We start from the raw sequence: 17,780 nt of genomic DNA, 5'->3' as shown, positions 1-17,780 counted from the left end.
ATTGTGCCCCATGGATGGGATTGCAGAGGCTCCCACAGGTCCCCAGCATCAATCAGGAACCAGGAATATACACAAAAGGCCCCCCAAAGATTTCTGGGGGAGTGTCCTGTAGGGAGGGGACAGTGTCACCCCACCAGGGCAGGGCTGGCAAGTGGGAGGCTGCTCCAGGGCTCTGCAAGAGGCCTCGTGCTCTGCTCGGCCCCAGCAGTGGCTGGTACCAACACCCCTGGCTGCCCCCGGCCCTGGGCAGCTCTGCTGCCACAGGCTGTGCCCTCACAATGTGTCCCTGCAATGGCCCTGCCTGTCCCTCACCCGGGGCCCTGCCCACATCCCTGTCCCTTGGCTCTCTCTCTGCCAGCTCAGTGTGGGGCACACGGGCTGGGGGTCCCTCCCAAGCCCCCCGGGCAGCCGGCGTTGGCTGGGGGGATGTGAGGGCTGGGCCTGCTCAGCACAGCCCCGGCCTCGTGCCCAGCGCCTCTTTCCTGCCCCACACAAGAGCTTCCCGGCCCCCCCAGGGCTCCCCTGCTGCTGCCTCTGCTCCTGGCCCTGCCTTTGCTGCTCCCTGGGCTGGGGCAGCGGCTGCAGGGGGGGGATGGAGCAGCTTCAGCTCCACAGCACTTCCTGGGGGGAGCTCAGCCCGGGGGGACAGGCAGGGACCTGATGGGGATGGACAGGGGCCAGCAGGGACAGCCAGGGCCTGCAGGGGAAGGTACAGGGACAACCTGGCCCCCACACTGCCAGGGCTGTCTCTGCTCCTCCTTGCAGGCTCTGTGGCCAGGCACAGTTTGTGTTCCTGGGTGCCCACCATCTCAGCACTTGCAGCCGCTCAAATCAGCACCCACAGCTCTGCAGCAAAGCCCCAGCTCACCTGGCACACGGGATGGAGACAGCACCTGCTCAGGGATGGGCACACACAGCTTTGTGCCTTCCCCACCACGGGGCTCTCCTTCCTCAGCAGCACCTCTGCCTTGCACTTATTCTCAGCCTCACCTCAGGGACAGCTCTGGGCTCACCTCCGCGCCACTTCTCAGCCTCACCTCAGGGCCTGGGCTCAAGGACAGGAACCTGCAGGGAGGGGACATCATGTGCAAGCTCAGGGCTGCCTGCTTGCACTGGGCTGGGGGCTTCTTTCTCCTTCTACAACCAGCCCAGAACTTAGCCTGCTTTTCTAACACCGCACATTTACAGACTATCATGGCTGGGCTTCGCGAACGAAGATTTGGGAAGGGCTCTACCCACGTTTGTTGCAAGCGCGTTGGTGGCTGAAAAGGCCAATACGAGATAGGCATGTCCGGTTGCAAAAGGCACAACAGAAAGACTCCTTAGATGGTATATTCTGCAAGGCACGATTCTTTCTGCGTTGCCTTTACAGACTAACCTTGGAGATAGATATGGACAGACATCTCTATCACCCTGTGGATAGAGCCTCAAGCATGTGCTGCCACAGGAATGGGAATCAGAGAATCACAGAATCAGCCACGTTGGAAAAGACCTCTGAGATCATCAAGTCCAACCCTTGATCCAACCCCGCCGTGCTTCCCAGACCATGGCACTGAGGCCACATCCACTCTCACCTTCAACACCTCCAGGGACGGGGACTCCCCCCCTCCCTGCCCAGCCCATTCCAAGGCCTGATTACTCTCTTGGCAAAAAATTCCTTCCCAATATCCAACCTAAACCTCCCCTGGCACAGCTCCAGACCCAGCCCTCTTGTCCTACTGCTGCTTCCTGGCAGAACAGCCCCATCCCCACCTGGCTACAACCTCCTGGCAGGGACTTGCAGAGAGTCAGGAGGTCTCCCCTGAGCCTCCTCTTCTCCAGCCTCAACACCCCCAGCTCCCTCAGCCTCTCCTCACACCACTTGTGCTCCACTCCCTTCCCCAGCCTCGCTGCTCTTCTCTGCACCTGCTCCAGCCCCTCCAGGGCCTTCCTGAGCTAAGGGGCCAAAGCTGGACACAGCACTCCAGGGGTGGCCTCACCAGCGCTCAGTCCAGCCCAACAATCACCTCCCTGCTCCTGCTGCCACTCTTCCTCACACAGGACACCATACATTGGCCCTCTTGGCCACCTGGCCACACTCTGCCTCCTGTTCAGCTTCCTGTCAATCCACAGTCCCAGCTCCCTTTCTGCCTGGCTGCTCTCCAGCCACTCTGGCCCCAGCCCAGGGGGCTGCCAGGGCTTGTTGTGGCCAGCACTTGGTCTGGTTGAACATCATCCCCTTGGAATCAGCCCATGGATCCAGCTTGGCCAGGTCCCTCTGCAGAGCCCTCCTGCCTTCCAGCACATCAACACACCCCCAGCTTGGTGTCAGCTGCACATTTGCTGATGAAATGCCTGGTCTGCAGGAGCTGCAGATGTTCAAGGGGCAGCAGGACCAAGTCATGGGCCTGGGGGGCTTTGGGATCCAGGAGGGTCCTGGGGGAGTTGAGGAGGGGCTTTGGGGATTGGAGGTACAAACCAGGACAGACCAGGACAGACCAGTACCTCCTCACTGCTCCCTGGATCTCTCTTGGAGCTGGGCCACATTGTCATGGGACACCTGAGCTCCCCCAGTGCCCTCCCAGTACAGCCCAGTGCCACCAGTACAGCCCACTGTATTCCTGTCCCAGGGTGCCAGGTGATCCCTCTTTGGGGGAGTTGGAAGGGATTTGAGGGGGGCGCTGGGAGAGATTTGGGAGGATCTGGGGGAGTTTGGATGGGGATTTGGGAGTTTGGGGGCAGCTTTGGGTGCATTTGGGGGAGTTAAAAGGGTTCTTGGAGGCATTGGGGGGTCAAAGGAATCTGGGGGGAGGGGATTAAAGGGAAAAGGAGGGTTGGGGGACATTTGGGGGGGGCTAATGGGGTCTCGAGGAGGAGAGGAGTGGCAGCACCATGAGCAGGTGAGTCCAGAAACCCCCCTTGGTGTCCCCAGCACCCTCTTGGTGTCCCCAGTTCCCCCCTTGACACCCTGAGACCCCCCTGGTGTCTCCCATGTCCCCAGGGCCTCCCATGTCCCCACTTCCTGGAGGATACTGGGACACACTGGGGGGAACCAGGGGGCACTGGGAGGGACGGGGGGGTTACTGAGGGATGCTGGGAGGGCACTGAGTGGGACTCAGGAGTTACTGGGGAATTACCAGGACACACGAGGAAACACTGGCGGGTTACTGGGCCATACTGGGGGTTACTGGGTGCTCACTGGAGGATCACTGGGCCATACTGGGAGGCAGTGGGAGGTCACTGGGACGCACTGGGTTGTCACTGAGGGGGTTACTGGGCCGTACTGAGGGTCACTGGGAGGTCACTGGGCTATACTGGGGGCACTGGGATCCCCTTACGCGGATGTGGTACATCTCCTTCCCAGACTTCGGGAGGCACCCCCAAGACTTCTTCCCTGTGGGGTGGGAGATCCCCTAAACCCCACTGCTGGGCTTTAGGGGACCCCCGGGCCCTCCTCCCTGTGGGGTCTCTGTGTGCTGAGTTTTGGGGGTCTCTGGGGTTCGAGGGGGCATTGGGATCCCCTTTCCCTGGGGTCGGTCCGCCGGGCCGGCAGGGGCGCTGTGGCGGGACGGGAAATGGCCAATTGCCCGCGGTCTCACGGGAGTTGCAGTTCCCTCATGAGGACTCCGCCGGCGCGCCTGCGCAGTGCAGCCAGGGCGCTGGGACACGCCCCCCCAGGTTCTGCCTCTCGGGAGCCCCCGAACCCCTCGGCTAAACCCTCCCGAGCCCTCCAGCCTTTCCACCCACAACCGCGCTCCCCGCAGCCCCCGAGGGGATCCCCAGAACCCCGCCTTCCGAGCGCATCCGCACCCTCCGCCGCCATCGCTGCCCCGCAGACAACATGGCGCTCTGTGCACGCCCCGCCTTTCGAGACCCCGCCGCAGCCAATCAGCGCTCGGCCCGTCCCCGGCCTGTCCCTGCCGGTCCCGCCCTGTCGGGTGAGCGGGGCGGGCACGGAGGGAAAGCGGCGGGGGGGGAAAGAGCGGGTGGGGCCGCAAAGGGAGTGCGAGGGGCGGGGGGTCACCCCCAAAGGGAGCTGTGGGGAGCCGGGCTTTGAAGGGACGGTGGGAAAGCCAACTCTGGGAAACTCTCTCGTCTGAGATAAGTTGTGCTGCCAAAGGAAACGCTGACTCCAGAGGTGCCCGAGCGGCGGCAGAGCCTGCGGGGGTGGGGGGGGGAGGCAGCCGCTCTGCTTGATTCCATGGAGTTCTGGCGAGTCACAGTGGCCCCTTGGTTCCATGAGGCTCCACAATGTCACCACGGCCCCTTGGCTCCGTGAGATTCCACAGTGTCCCCGCATTACTTTGGTTCCATGGGGTCCTGCAGTGTCCCAGTGCCACTTTATTCCACGAGCTTACACAAAATCACAATAGGTCCTTGATTTCAGGAGGTTCCACTGTGTCCCAGGGTCCCTCGGATTCCACGAGGCCCAGCAGTGTCACAGTGGCCCCTTGGAGGAGATTGCCCTGAGTCACAATGGCCCAATGAATTCAGGAGGTTCTGCAGTTTCCCAGGGTTTCTTTGTTTCCATGAGACCCTGCAGTGTCACGATGGCCCCTTGGTTCCATGAGGCCCTGTATTGTCACAGTGGCCCTTCTTATCCCATGAGCTTCCAGAATGTCTCAGGGTTCCTTCTGTTCCATGAGGCCCCAAATGCCACAGTGGCCCCGTGGTTCCAGGAGATTCCACAGTGTCCCTGTGTTCCTTTGGATCCAGAAGTCCTTGTAGTGACACAATTGCCCCTTGGTTCCAGGAGGTTCCAGAGCATCAGGATGGCCCCTTGTTTCCATGTGGTTCTCCAGTGTCACAATGGTCCCTGGATTTCCTGAGGCTCCACTGAGTCCCAGGTTCCTTTGGTCCCCATGTCCCAACACGATTCCCAACATGATTCCAGGAGGTTGCAGAGTGTCTGCGGATCCCTTTAGCTCCAGAATGCCTGGTAGTGTCAGAGTGGTCCCTGGAGTCCCTGGGGTTGCTCAGGGTCAGAATGGTGCCCTGACAGCACCAAGTTGCCCAGGGTCCTCCTCTCAGGGCCCCTGAGAGTGACTCAGCTGGGGCAGCTCTCAGGGGTGTGCACAGACGGCTCCCCTGACTCTTGGTGCTCAAGGCTGCTGCTGCCTGGCAGGGCTGGCACAGAGGTGACCTGGCAGCCCCTCGCCAGCCCTGGGCCCCCTTGGCATCCTGAGACACAGCTGACTCCTGTCAGCATTGCCTCCCCTCTGCTCCTTGTGTGCCACGGGCTGAGCAGATCCAGGTCACTTCCCATTCCTCTGCCAACCCCCTGGGCCTGCTCTGGGCCCTCCAGGTCCTTGCCCTGCTCCCAAGGGCTGGGGGCTGTTTAATGGTCAGGGCTTGGGGTTTAGAGCTCAGGGTGGGGATTAGGCAGAAGCTTAGGCAGGTCTGGTGTTCTGCTGGGCCAACCCTGCACACTCCCACTCTCAACTGAGCACTGGCATTTGCTTTGTCAGAGCATTCCTTGAGCACATTCCTGAGGGTGATGTATTGGCTGTGTGCAGCAGAGCATTGAGAAAGCCAGTGGCCCAGGCAGCTGCTGCCATGTGGGCACAAGCTCTGCTGCCCAGGAGGGTCCCGTAGTGCAGGGGTTTGCAGATGGCAACGTAGCGGTCATAGCACATGATGGTGAGGAGGAAAAACTCTGTTCCAAGGAAGAAGAAGAGCAGAAAGACCTGAGCAGCACATCCCTGGTAGGAGATGTGCCTGGTGCCCCAGAGGGCATTGTCCATGGCTTTGGGGACAGTGGTGCAGATGCAGCCCAGGTCTGTGAGGGAGAGGTTGAGCAGGAAGAAGCCCATGGGGGTGTGCAGGTGGTGGTCACAGGCTACGGCGCTGAGGATGAGGCCGTTGGCCAGGAGGGCAGCCAGGGAGATGGCCAGGAAGAGCCAGAAGTGCAGGAGCTGCAGCTCCCGCCTGTCTGCCAATGCCAGGAAGAAAAACTGGGGGAGTGAGCTGCTCTTGGGCATTTGCTGTTTCACGGCAAAGGGTCCTGTTAAAAATAGAATCCGAGAATCAGAAAAGGCAGAAAAGGAAGAACAGACCCTTCTGAGCAAAGCTGCCCCATTTTTCCTAGAAATAAACTGAAACTGAAATGCATTTCCTTTTTTCTGTTTTGTGCTGGCTGAGGGTGGTGTGAAGAGCAGGAGCTCTGGCCATGTGCTGTGTAGAACTCAGCTTTGCTCTGCTGTAGTGGGGACATGGAGCTGGTTTGTGACAGACACAGGGGATGTCAGATGTAACCCACCTTCTATGGACAAATTCATTTTCATGACTCTAAGGAGTGTGGTCTACAGAACAGAGGCTTAGCATGTCCTCAAAATAGTATTTGAGTTTTTTTATTTTCCACCATCATCATTTCAGGGGTTCAGATCTTCATTGTTATATTGTTATTGTGATAGATGTTCATCTGAGGCTTTGAAAGCCTCAGTTTTATGACTGACAGTGTGAAGAGACAGGCAAAAGGGCTCAGCTCTCTGAGGCTTGGTGCAGAGCCAGGAAAGCAGCAGTGTCCATCAGGCAGTTCCCATCTGCCCTGTGTTTCACCTTGTGCTGCCTTGAAGATGAATTCACACACAGATTAATGTTTAATAACACCACTTCTCTTGATGACAGAGGAGCTGTGAGAAATCTCCTCTGTGCCAGCCTAGAGGCGCAGCTCTGATGGACAGTTCAGGACACAAGCCCTCCAGGAGAGAAGAAAAGGGCTGGGATGGGAGAGTGCTGACCCCCAAGGGAAGGCTCATCACTGCCCAGGACCCTGTCTGATTTTTGAGAGCCCTTGAATTATTCATCTCTGAGAGTAAAAGACTTTGCATTTAAGTGCTTCTTCCTAAACTGAGAGAACAATTTCTCTGTCCCAGTGCCTACCCAAAGCCCCTGACTTTGTGTGCTTGGTCAGATCCTCCCTGTTAAATATCTTGTAGTGATCTGGAGCTGTGAGCAGGTCTGACCCTGCAACACCAGGGCATCAAAAGGATCCTGCCCTCACCTACAAGGGATTTCTCCTTGCCCACAGCCCTTCTGCCCCAGCCCTGGGAGCAGCTCCCGAGCTGGCTGAGAGCTGCCCCTGGCAGGCAGCAGAGTCCCTGCCCAGCACAGCACCCTGGGCTGCAGGACCCTGCTCTGCCCCACAGCCCTGGGCACCCTTGGCTGACCCCCGGCTTCACAGCTCTTCCAAAGTGCCCCAAAACAGCCCCTGCCCACCCATCCCATCAGCTGGGGCTGGGCCAGCTTTAGGAGATGCCTCCAGGAGCTGCCCCTTCACTGCCCTGCAGCCACAGACTCACCATGTGCAGCCCTGCCAAGATTCCTCCTGCAGGGAGCTCTCAGCCATCCTGCCTGTGCTGAGCCCCTTGAAGCTCTGTCTGTGCCCTGCTGGTGTCCCTGAGCTGGCCTGGCAGTGCCCTCAGCCCTGCTGGGCTGTGCAGAGGAGCTGCTCCTGGGCAGAGCTGTCTCTCTGCAGCGCTGTCCACTTGCCAGGAGCTCCCTGTGTGCCAGGAGCCTGGCCCAGCTCAGCAGCACAGCAACAGCCCCAGGCATTTCATGACCCTCAAGGAGGAAGGGGGGAGGGGGAGGTTGAGTCCCAGAACATCAAACCTGAGGAGAGACCTTCAAGAACTTCAAGATCTTCTAGTCCAACTGTCAACCCAGCACCACCAGAATCACCCCTAAACCCCATCCAGAAGTGCCACATCCAGATGCCACCTGAACACTTCCAGAGACTCCACCACCTACCCTGGGCTATTTGTTGCAATGCCTGAACACTCCCTCAGAGGGAAAAAGGGTTTTTTCATATATAATATGAACCTTGCCCAATGCAATTTAAGGCCATTCCCTCTCAACCTTTTACTACAGCCTTGGTAGAAGAGACCAACCCCGACCCCACTAAAAACCTCCTTTCAGGTCATTGTAGAGAGCAACGAGGTCCCCCCTGAGCCTCCCCTTCTCCAGACTCAACAAGCCCAGTTCCCTCAGCCGTCCCTCAGCAGACATGTTTTCCAGAGCCTTCCCCAGCTCCGTTCCCTTCTCTGGACACGCTCCAGCCCCTCAAGGGCCTTTTTGCACTGAGGGGTCAGAACTGGACACAGCACTCCAGGTGGGGCCTCAGCAGTGCCCAGCACAGAGGGGCAATCAGTTCTCTGCTCCTGCTGGCCACACTCTTCTCCACAAAGGCCAGGATGCCCTTGGCCTTCTTGCCCCTCTGGGCACACTCTGGCTCATATCCAGTCTCTGTCAAGCAACACCCGCAAGTCTCTTCCTGCTGAGCAGCTCTCCAGCCCCTCTGCCCCAAGTCTGGAGTGTTCCAGGGGGTTGTTGGGAGCCAAGGGCAGGCCCTGACACTTGGCCTTATTGATCCAGCCTGTCCAGATCCCTCTGCACAACCTTCCTGCCCTCCAGCACATCCACACTCACACCCAACTCAACTCACACTCACTCAACTTGGTGTTGTCCATGACTTTACTGAGAGGGCACTCGATCTCCTGGCCCAGATCATCAAGAACGGTGTTAAACAGGAGCAGCCCCAACCCTGAGCCCTTGGGAACCCCACTAGTGACCAGCCCCACCTGGATTTCCTTCCATTCCCCACCACTCCCTGGGCCATCAGACACTTTGGCACTCAGCAAACAGTTCCCCGGGCAAGCCATGAGCAGTTTGTGCAGGAGATGCTGGGGGAGATGGTGCCAAAGTTGGCTTTGCTGAACCTAGAGAGACACATCCCCAGCCTTTCCCTCAGATGCTGAGTGGGTCCTTTGTCAGAAAAGGAGATGAGGTTGGTCAGGCAGGACCTGCCTTTCCCAACCCCACACTGGCTGGGCCTGATCCCCTGGTTGTCCTGCCCGTGCCATGGGATGGCACTGAGGAGGATCTGCTGCGTGGACTTCCCCAGTCCTGAGGCCAATGGGACAGGCCAGGAGTTGCCCAGATGCTCCTTTTGGCCCTTCCTGGGGATGGGCATTCCATTTGCTTGTTGTCAGTCAGCTGGGACTTGTGCAGTTCTGCAGCACTGCTGGGGAATGAGTGAGAGTGGCTTGGCCAGCTCTTTCTCCAGCTCCCTCAGGACTCCTGGGTGCATCCCATGTGGGCCCAGGCACTTGTGGGGGTCTCACTGGCAGAGCGGGTCACTGACCATTTCCTCCTGGATTGTGGGGGCTTCACTCAGCTCCCCATCACCAGCTTCCAGCCAAAGTCTGCCTGCCAGGTGTCCAAGGGGTCAGTTCTGCTGCTCCCTCCTTCCTTCCCCCACAATGGAAAACTCCCTCATTTTGTGTCCCTGTGCCCCAGACAGCTCCAACCATCACCTCCCCCACCAGTCCCAAAATCATGGAATGCTTTGGGTTGGGAGGGGCCTTAAAGAGCATCTCAGCACCCTCAGAGTCAAGAATTCCTTCCTACTATCTCCTCCAACCCTTCCCTCTATCCGTGTGAAGCCACTGCCCCTTGTCCTGTCATTCCAGGCCCTTGTCCAAAGTCTCTCTCCATCTTTCTTGTTGGCACTGGAAGGCCACAATTAGGTCACCTCAAAGCCTTCTCTTCTCCAGCCTGAACAATTCTAATTCTCTCAGCCATTCTGTAAGGGGGGTACTTTTGAATTAGATGATCAATGGAGCATAGAGGCGTGAGAACGGAATCATATTAGGATGTGAAACCAGCTAGAGTATGGTACAATGTAGCTTATGGCACAAGCTAATTGTAAGGTCCATTGTGCTTTTTAGCAAGTCAACTTGTAAGGTCCATTGTGCTTTTTAGCAAGTCAGTTTGATATCCCCTATTATCAGAGCTGAGTTCTTCCTTGGTTTTGCTACATATTGCAAGATAGATACATCTACCCTTGAAACACAATGGTAGAGATCATCCATAGGGGTGAGAAAGATGATGATGGGAGGAAGATTATGTGGGCAGGGGTCGCTCGCCCCTTGCCCTACAAGTAGGGCATGCGCAGACTGCTGCCATGAGGTAATGATCAGGCGGTGTTTGGCTGCCATTCAGGCATCACCTTATACTGGGTACTGGCCCTACGTAGTGTAATGTGGAACTGATAAAAATGGGGTGTCGGAGCTGCTGAGTTGAGCGATCCTCATCCTACCACCGAGACTGTGTTGCTCCGCGGGGACGCCCGCTAAGCATGGGTACCGACCAGCTGCTGCAGATCCTGACAGCCCTGGCCTGTCTGTGTGGGTAAGCACAGTTTTTGATAGGAAGCAACTGAGAGAACAAACTTTTTAATATCCTTTTTGTGTTCCTTTAATTCCCCTTTTATGTTTATAGTATTTTTCCTTTAGTTTCCCTTTTAACTAACCAATATCGTGTTATCCATAATATTGTGTTAAGATCCTTTTTTGGTATCCCTTTTTCACTAGTTAATACTGTATTAAAATGCTGTTCGTAGTATTTGTTTTAATGCCACCTGATAAGATAGTTATTTTGTATCCTTTTTTCTTTTTTTAGTTTTTAATCCCTCTTGTTAAGTTTATTATTAGTATTATTATTCTCACTGTAATAAAAGATATTTTGTGTGCTTGAGTATTTTTGGCACTAGTCTTTATTCCGGACATGTATCCGAACGTACTGCTACACTTTCCTCACAGCAGAGCTGCTCCATCCCTCTGATCCTCTTGCTGCTCCCCTCTGGACTCGCTCCAACAGGTTCATGTCCTTCCTGTGCTGGAGCCCAGAGCTGGAGGCAGCTCTGCAGGTGGGGCAGCATTACAACCATGCATGTTCCAGCAAGGACATGGTGGAACCTCATGGAACCAAGGACCATTGTGACACTGCGGGGCCTTCTGGAGCCAAAGGAGCCCTGGGACACTGTGAGATCTCATGGAATCAAGGGAGCACTGTCACCCTGGGAAAACTCCTGGAATTCAGGGCCCATTGTGACACTGCAGGTGTCACCCATGGAACAAAAGAAACCCTGGGACGCTGCAGAAAATCATGGAACCAAGGGACCATTGTGACATTGAGGGGGCTCATGGAATCAGGAGTTCATTGGGACAATTCTGGGCCTCATGAAATCAAAGGAATTCTGAGACACTGTCAAACCTCCTGGAACCCAGGGTTGCTGGTGACATGTGTGTCCTCCTGGAACCAAGGGAGCGCTGAGATATTTCTGAACCTCCCAGAATCCAGGGGCCATTGGGACCCTGTAGAACCTCCTGCATTCAAGTGCTCCTTGTGAAACTGCAGGCTCTCCTGGAACCCAAGGATTCCTGGAACACTGCAGAGCTCATGGAACCAAGGGGCCACTGTCCCACTGCAGCTACTTCTGAAGCACAAGGGACCCTGGGACAATGGGATATTTCCGAGAATCCGAAGGGCATTTGGGGACTGCAGGGCCTCATGGAACTAAAGGAACCTCTGGAGACTGTGGAACCTCATGGAATCAAGGGGCCACTGTGACCCTGCAAGGCCTTATGGCCCCAAAGGGACCCTGTTACACTGCAGACCCTCATGGAACAAAAGGAACACTGGAACACTGGGAAACCTTGTGGAATCAGGAGGCTATTAGGACACTGCAGGACCTCATGGAACCAAGGGGTTATTGGGACACTGCAGAAACTCCTGGAATCAAGGGGCCATTGGGACACTACAGAGCCTCACTGAAGTTCATGAGGGTGGGGGGTAAAAAGGGGGTCTCCTGGACCCCCAAAAACCCACTCAGAGGTGAGAGGTGTCCCCAAGGAACGCACGAAGGTGAGGGGGTTGTGCCCACCATGGTCAACCCAACCATGGCCAGCTCTTCATGGCCAACTCTTTATGGTCAATCCTTTATGGTCAACCCAACACAGGAGGCATCAAAATGCACCGGGGGGGCAAAATTATGGGGGGGGGCCCTGAACCCCCAAAAACCCAGCCAGAGATGGGGGGTGTCCCTAAGGAACGCCCAAATGTTGGAGGGTTGTACCCACCATGGCCAACCCAACTGTGGCCAACTCTTTGTGGTCAACTCTTCATGGCCAACTCAACTTGAGGTGTTGAGAGGGGTCAAAATTGGGATGGGAAAGATGGGTTTTTTGGGAGAGAAGATGGAATTTGGGAAGAAAGGGGGATTTTCAGGGAAAAAGGTGGATTTTTAGGTGGAAAAGGTGGATTTTTAGGGAAAAAGGGGGATTTTTTTGAGGGAAGAAAAAAGGGGATTTTTTGGGAGAATTTTAGGTGGAACAGGTGGATTTTTCAGGGAAAAGCTGGATTTTTGGTGAGAAAGGTGGATTTTTGCTGGGAAAGGCAGATTTTGGGAAGAAGGTGGGGTTTTTTGGGGAAAAATATGCTTTTTTTGGTGGGAAAGCTGCTCTTTTTGTGGGAAAGCTCCCTTTTTGGTGCAAAAACTCCTTTTCTTTTTCGAAAAGGTGCTTTTTTTGTGGAAAAGCTGCTGGTTTTTTGTGGCAAAGCTGCTTTTTTTGGTGAGAAAGCTCTTTTTTGGTGGAAAAGCTCCTTTTTTGTGGAAAATCTGGTTTTTTTGGAAGAGTTGTGTTTTTTATTGGAAAATCTCTTCTATTTTGTTGAAAATCTTTTTTTGGTAATAAAGCTCCTTTTTTGGTGAAAACCTACTTTTTTTTTGGAAAAGCCACTTTTTTTGATGGGCAAGCCGCTTTTCTCTGCTGCAAGGCGAGCTTTCCTTGAATAACTGGTTTTTGGCAGGAGAAAAACCACTTTTTTGGGGTTAAAACCCACTTTTTCATCATTTTTTTTGTCGTAAACCGCCCTCCCCCCAAAATGCCGTTTCGGGGCAGAAAACCCGATTTCCCCAGGGTTTTTTGCAGGGGGCTTCACCTCTTGTAGACCACCTTGAGGTCCCTCCACTCAAGGAAGCTGCACATTTTGGGTTTCTGGGCCAGCACCACCTGCATGAGCTCCCAAACCATCTTCTTCTTGTCCTTGTCGGCCATGGCCAGGTACCACTTCTGCAGCCTCAGCTTCCCTTGGCAACTGTACAGCAGCATGAACCGCATCTGGGAGGGTCGGGGGGGTCACCAGGGGGCTTGAGGAGGGGATTCGGGGGGGGGTTGGGGGGTGTATGTGGGGTTTGGGGGTCACAGAGTGAGGGGTTCTGCAGTCTCAGCTTCCCTTGGTGGAAGGAACTGCATCTGGGGGGTCCGGGGGGGTCACTGAGGGGCTTGGGGAGAGGATTTGGGGGGAGTTTGGAGGGGTTTGGAGGGAGTTTGGGGAAGTTTCAGGGGGTTTTGGGGTCAGGGAGTGGGGGGGTCTAAGTGGGTGTGAAGCTGAAGAGCAGCAGGAACCACATCTGGGGGGACTGGGGGTGGTTACTGGGGGTCTTGGGGGGGGTCACTGGGGGACAGGAGGGGGTTTGGTCATGGGGGGGCCCTGGGGGGGTCCCTCTGGGTTTTGGGTGTTTCATGGGGGAGAGTCCCTGTGGGTTTTGGGGGGAGAATGGGGGGGTCACGGTGGGGTTGGGGGCAGTTGGGGGGGGCAGGAGGTGTGTTTGGTCATGGGGGGGGACACAGGGGGGATCCCTGTGGGGTTTGGGTGTTTCATGGGGGGGTCCCTGTGGGTTTTGGAGAGGCCATGAGTGGGAGTCAGGGAATGGGGGGAGGGTCCCTGTGGGGTTTGGGAGGGGGGTGGGGGCCATGGTGGGGTGGGGTCATGGAATGGGGGGAGGGTCCCTTGGGGTTTGGGGGAGCCATGGGGGGATCCCTGTGGGTTTTGGGGGGGTCCAAGAGGGGTATAAGTCATGGGGGGGGTCCCTGTGGGGTTAGGGGTTTCATGAAGGGACCCCTGAGGGTTTTGGAGGGGCCGTGTGGGGGCTCAATGCCCATTCATTGGGAGGGTTCCTGTGGGTTTGAGGGGAAGAAGGGGAGGGGGGGTTAAATCACGATCGGTTACGTGGGGCCGTGGGAACCCGAGCCCAGCTCCGGGTCAGAAGGTCAAAGGTCGCATCCTGGATCACGATCATCCCCCTCGCCCCCCCGTGCACCACGTGCCCCCCGTCACGTGACTTACCCCCCCCAAATTCCCTCCCGGAGCCCCCCCAACTCACCATAGCGCCGTGTCCCGGGGGCGGGGCCTCGGCCGTGGCCGTGGCCGTGGCCGGGGGTCGGGGCGGGGGTTCCGGGGGATCCCAGGGGGGGTCCGCGGTGAGGGTCGAACGGGGCTGCTCCGGCAGCGCCGCGCCGGGGCCGCCGCTTTCAGCTGTGACGTCACCGCGCACAGCGCGCCGCTTCCGGTTTAGGACGGCGGGGAGGGGCCCGGCGGGCTTGTTGTCATGGAAACAGTGGAGGGGCGTGGTTTGTAGGCAGTGGCAACGATGAGAGGACGTGGCCTGTGGACAAATAAATGGGTTGGGGCTTTTCGTAAAAGAGGGCGTGGCCTGTCTGCAAGAGAATGGAAAGAGGGGCGTTGTTTGTCGCTATGGCAACGGGAGGAGGTGTGGCCTGTTTTCAAGGCAACGGGGAGGGGCGTGGTCTGTCGTCATGGCAACGGGGGCCTGCCGAGAAGGGGGTATGGCCTGTAGCCAGGGCAACAGAAACCGAGGAAACAGGGAGGGGCTTCCAGACGAAGGGGGCGTGGCCTGTCACCAAGGGAGCGGCCGGTTTCCAAGGCAATGGAAAGGGGGTGTGGCCAGTTGCCAAGGTGATGGGGGTGGTCTCTTTTTCAAGGCAACTGTAGGGGCGTGGTCTGTCACTATGACAACATGGGCACGGCCTGTCACCAGGGCAACGGGGAGGGGCTTCCTCAAAAAGGGGACATGGAGGCTGATGGGACGTTGACCCCAACACCATGAAAGGGTTTTTGACTCCAAATCCAGGACACGATTGACCCCAAAACCAAGACAGGGGTGGCCCCACACCAGGACACGACTGCCCCTACTTCTGGAGCATGGAGGTGGCCCCCCCAATATATTACTCTCCCCAATAAAATACAACTCTCCAGACCCCACAGACTCCGTGGGGGACTCCCCAGCTGTGGAGTGACCCCGAGGTGGGAGTGTCCCCAAGGTGGGGGTGACCCCGATGTGGGGTGACCCCGATGTGAGGTGACCCCGATGTGGGGTGACCCCCCCTCCCGTGGGGCTCTCAGGGCTCCATTACCTGCCCCACAAAGAGGACGGTACCTGTGGGGAGAGAGAGGGGTCAGGGAGCCCCCCCAGACCCAAATCTGTGGGGCACAGACCCCAAACCCCCGACCCAAGGGGGATGGAGCCCCCCCAAACCCAAATCCGTGGGGCACAGACCCCCCCAGACCCAAATCCAAGGGGCAGAAACCCCCCCAGACCCAAATCCGTGGGGCACAGACCTTCCCAGACCCAAATCCAAGGGGCAGAAACCCCCCCAGACCCAAATCTGCGGGGCACAAACCCCTCCAGACCCAAATCCAAGGGGAAGAGGCGCCCAAAACCCACATAAATGGAATATGAAGCCCCCCCAGACTCAAATCCAAGGGGCACAGACCCCCCCCAAACCCAAATCCCCAAATCCCTGTGAGGGTCTGTCGGATGAGGAAGAAGAAGGGTCGATCCAGGATGATTTCAAGGGGGGCCATTCAGGAATAAACGATGGCAGCTGTGGGAAAGGGGGAGAGGGGGGAGGGGAAATGAGACCCAAGAGGGGTCTTGGAGCTCCCCCCAAGCCCACCAGTGCCCCCCAGGGACCCCTAGGACTCCCCAGGGACTCCTAAGAGCCCACCAGATGTCCCCAGGGATCCCCAGGGCCCTCCCAAGGACCCCCCAGGGACTCCCCCAGAGACCCCCTGGACCCCCCCAGATGCCCCAGGGATCCCCAGGACCCCCTCAAGGACCCCCAGGACTCTCAGAACCACCCAGGGACCCCCAGAGACCCCCAGGTAACCCACGGACCCCCAAGACCCCCCCAGATGCCCCCAGGGATCCGCAGAACCACCCCAAGGACCCCCAGGATCCCCCAAGGACTCTCCCAAGGACCCCCAGGACCCCACTGGACCCCCCCAGCGACCCCCAGCCCCCCCTTTACCTGAGAGGGGGGTGAAGTCGGCGGCCTCGGGGTCGAAGAGGTTGAGAACCCCCAAGGACTTGAGGGGGGGCCGCAGGTCTCACATGGTCTCCAGGGAGAAGCTGAAGGGGGCGGGCAGAGGGCGGTCCCCAAGTGTCCCCAGAGGTCCGGGGGGTCCCTGTTCTCCCCCCATAGTGTCCCCAGGTGTCCCCAAGTGTCCCCAGGGGTCTGGGGGGTCCTTGTTCTCCCCTCACAGTGTCCCCAGGTGTCCCCAAGTGTCCCAGGTGTCCCCAAGTGTCCCCAGGGGTCCGGGGAGGTCCCTGTTCCCCCCTCCACAGTGTCCCCAGATGTCTCCAAGTGTCCCAGGTGTTCTCAAGTGTCCCCAAGTGTCCACAGGGGTCCCCAGGGGTCCGAGGGTCTCTCTTTGTCCCCAGTGTCCCTAATGTCCCCCCCCAGTGTCCCCAGTGTCCCCAATGTCTCCCCCTAATGTCCCCCCCCCAGTGTCTCCAGTGTCCCCAGGGGTCCTGGTGTTGTTCCCAGTATCCTGACCCCAGTCCTGGTGTCCCGATCCCGATCCCGATCCCGGCTCTGGAGCCGCCTCCGGTCCTTTAAAGGCAGCGCCTTTAGAGGGCGAAACAGGAAGGGGGGAGGGGGAGAGCAGGAAGGGGGGTATTTCCACGTGTGTTCCCCCCCCCCCCCCGCACGTCACCACCCATGTCCCTTCCTGTGACCCCTGTGACCTCACGTGCCCCCTGTATTCCCCCGTGTCCCCGTGACCCTCCCGTGTCCGCTGTGACCCCCCATGTCCCCTTTGACCCCCCCGTGTCCCCTGTGACCCCCCGTGTCCCCTATGACCCTCTGGGACTCCCCCTATGACCCCCGAGGGGGGATGTTTTCACGCATGTCCCCCCCCACATACGTCACCACCCATGTCCTGTGTCCCTTCCTGTGAACCCTATGACCCCCCCACATCCTCCGTGTCCCACAAAGGGGACAGTCCCCTTTCACAGGGGCAGGTTCTTCCAACAGAACCCTTCTGGAGGGGGTGTGGGTGGAGATTCCTGCCTTGGCTGGGGACCCCCCAAGGTCACTCCTGGAGGTTGAGAGCCTCTAGAGATCTCCCCAATAGCTTTGGTCTGGGGAGTTCCATCCATCTCTAATTAAGAATTATTGCTTTTGTGCCAGCTTTAGTAGAATTGCTTCAACAATTGCTTTAGTGTAGAGCACTGTCCTATCTTATCCTGTACTACTGGTAGTTTTAGTGTTTCTATTGTGCAGTAATTAATTGTGATGAAGATCTTTTGTCTGATCATTTGTAACCCTAAATAATTCATTTTTATCAATAGATCTGATTTGCCATCATTAAAACCTGGGTGACAAAAGTGGTTCAGTCATACCTCTGTAATTCCTTTAAACTGAAAGTGTTGGCATGATCCAAGGCTGAGATTGGATCCAGCAGCCCCCAGCACCCCACAGGAAGTTGGGAGCTCAGGGGGCCACCCCCCTTTGCCAACCCTTCTGTGCCAAAGACCTTCATGGGACCATTGGACCAACCAGACCACTCTGCCTTTTCCACCCTTCTCCCTGTTCCTCCCACTTTCCCATATTCCCCTCAGTGCCCAGTTTCCCCCAAAAGAGTTTTGGGGTCCCAACCCCCACTTTTTCCCCCCTCTCCTGTGGGTGCTGAAGGAGAAAATGAGGCTGCACACACAGAGTTCCATTTCGGGACTTGTCCACCGACACTTTTCCATGTTCCCTTTTATTCCTCTTCTCTCGTGAGCAGCACCTGGTGTTTGTCTTTTAGTCCACTGGAATTCCCAGCATTGCCCCAAAGCAGTGCCCTGATCCCACACATTCCCCTCGCCT

General features: G+C 57.3%; 2 protein-coding genes across 22 annotated transcripts in view; one reads left to right on the top strand and one right to left on the bottom strand.

Annotated features, from left to right (window-relative positions):
* LOC127462846 (zinc finger protein 239-like) overlaps positions 1-4,196 on the bottom strand; it is a 293,082-nt gene extending 288,886 nt beyond the window's left edge. For 2 of the 11 annotated variants that reach the window (XM_051771777.1, XM_051771789.1), the window contains exon 1: positions 894-3,776. The gene's annotated coding sequence lies outside the window, so the exon portion shown is untranslated. The other 9 variants (XM_051771793.1, XM_051771785.1, XM_051771779.1 and 6 more) reach the window with 9 other exon arrangements.
* The window catches only part of LOC127462835 (zinc finger protein 239-like), a 306,020-nt gene extending 288,553 nt beyond the window's left edge, over positions 1-17,467 (top strand). For 4 of the 11 annotated variants that reach the window (XM_051771749.1, XM_051771757.1, XM_051771756.1 and 1 more), the window contains exon 5: positions 17,059-17,467. The gene's annotated coding sequence lies outside the window, so the exon portion shown is untranslated. The remainder of the gene's footprint in view (positions 1-17,058) is intronic. The other 7 variants (XM_051771752.1, XM_051771750.1, XM_051771753.1 and 4 more) reach the window with 3 other exon arrangements.
* Positions 17,468-17,780: the final 313 nt, after the last annotated feature.

This window comes from Manacus candei, unplaced genomic scaffold (genome assembly GCF_025592945.1).
Source record: "Manacus candei isolate 608988 ecotype Guabito, Panama unplaced genomic scaffold, ASM2559294v1 h1tg000142l, whole genome shotgun sequence".
In the NCBI taxonomy this organism is placed as follows: domain Eukaryota; kingdom Metazoa; phylum Chordata; class Aves; order Passeriformes; family Pipridae; genus Manacus; species Manacus candei.
The sequence above is the reverse complement of the archived record's forward strand: the minus strand, read 5'-3'. Positions and strand labels throughout refer to the sequence as shown.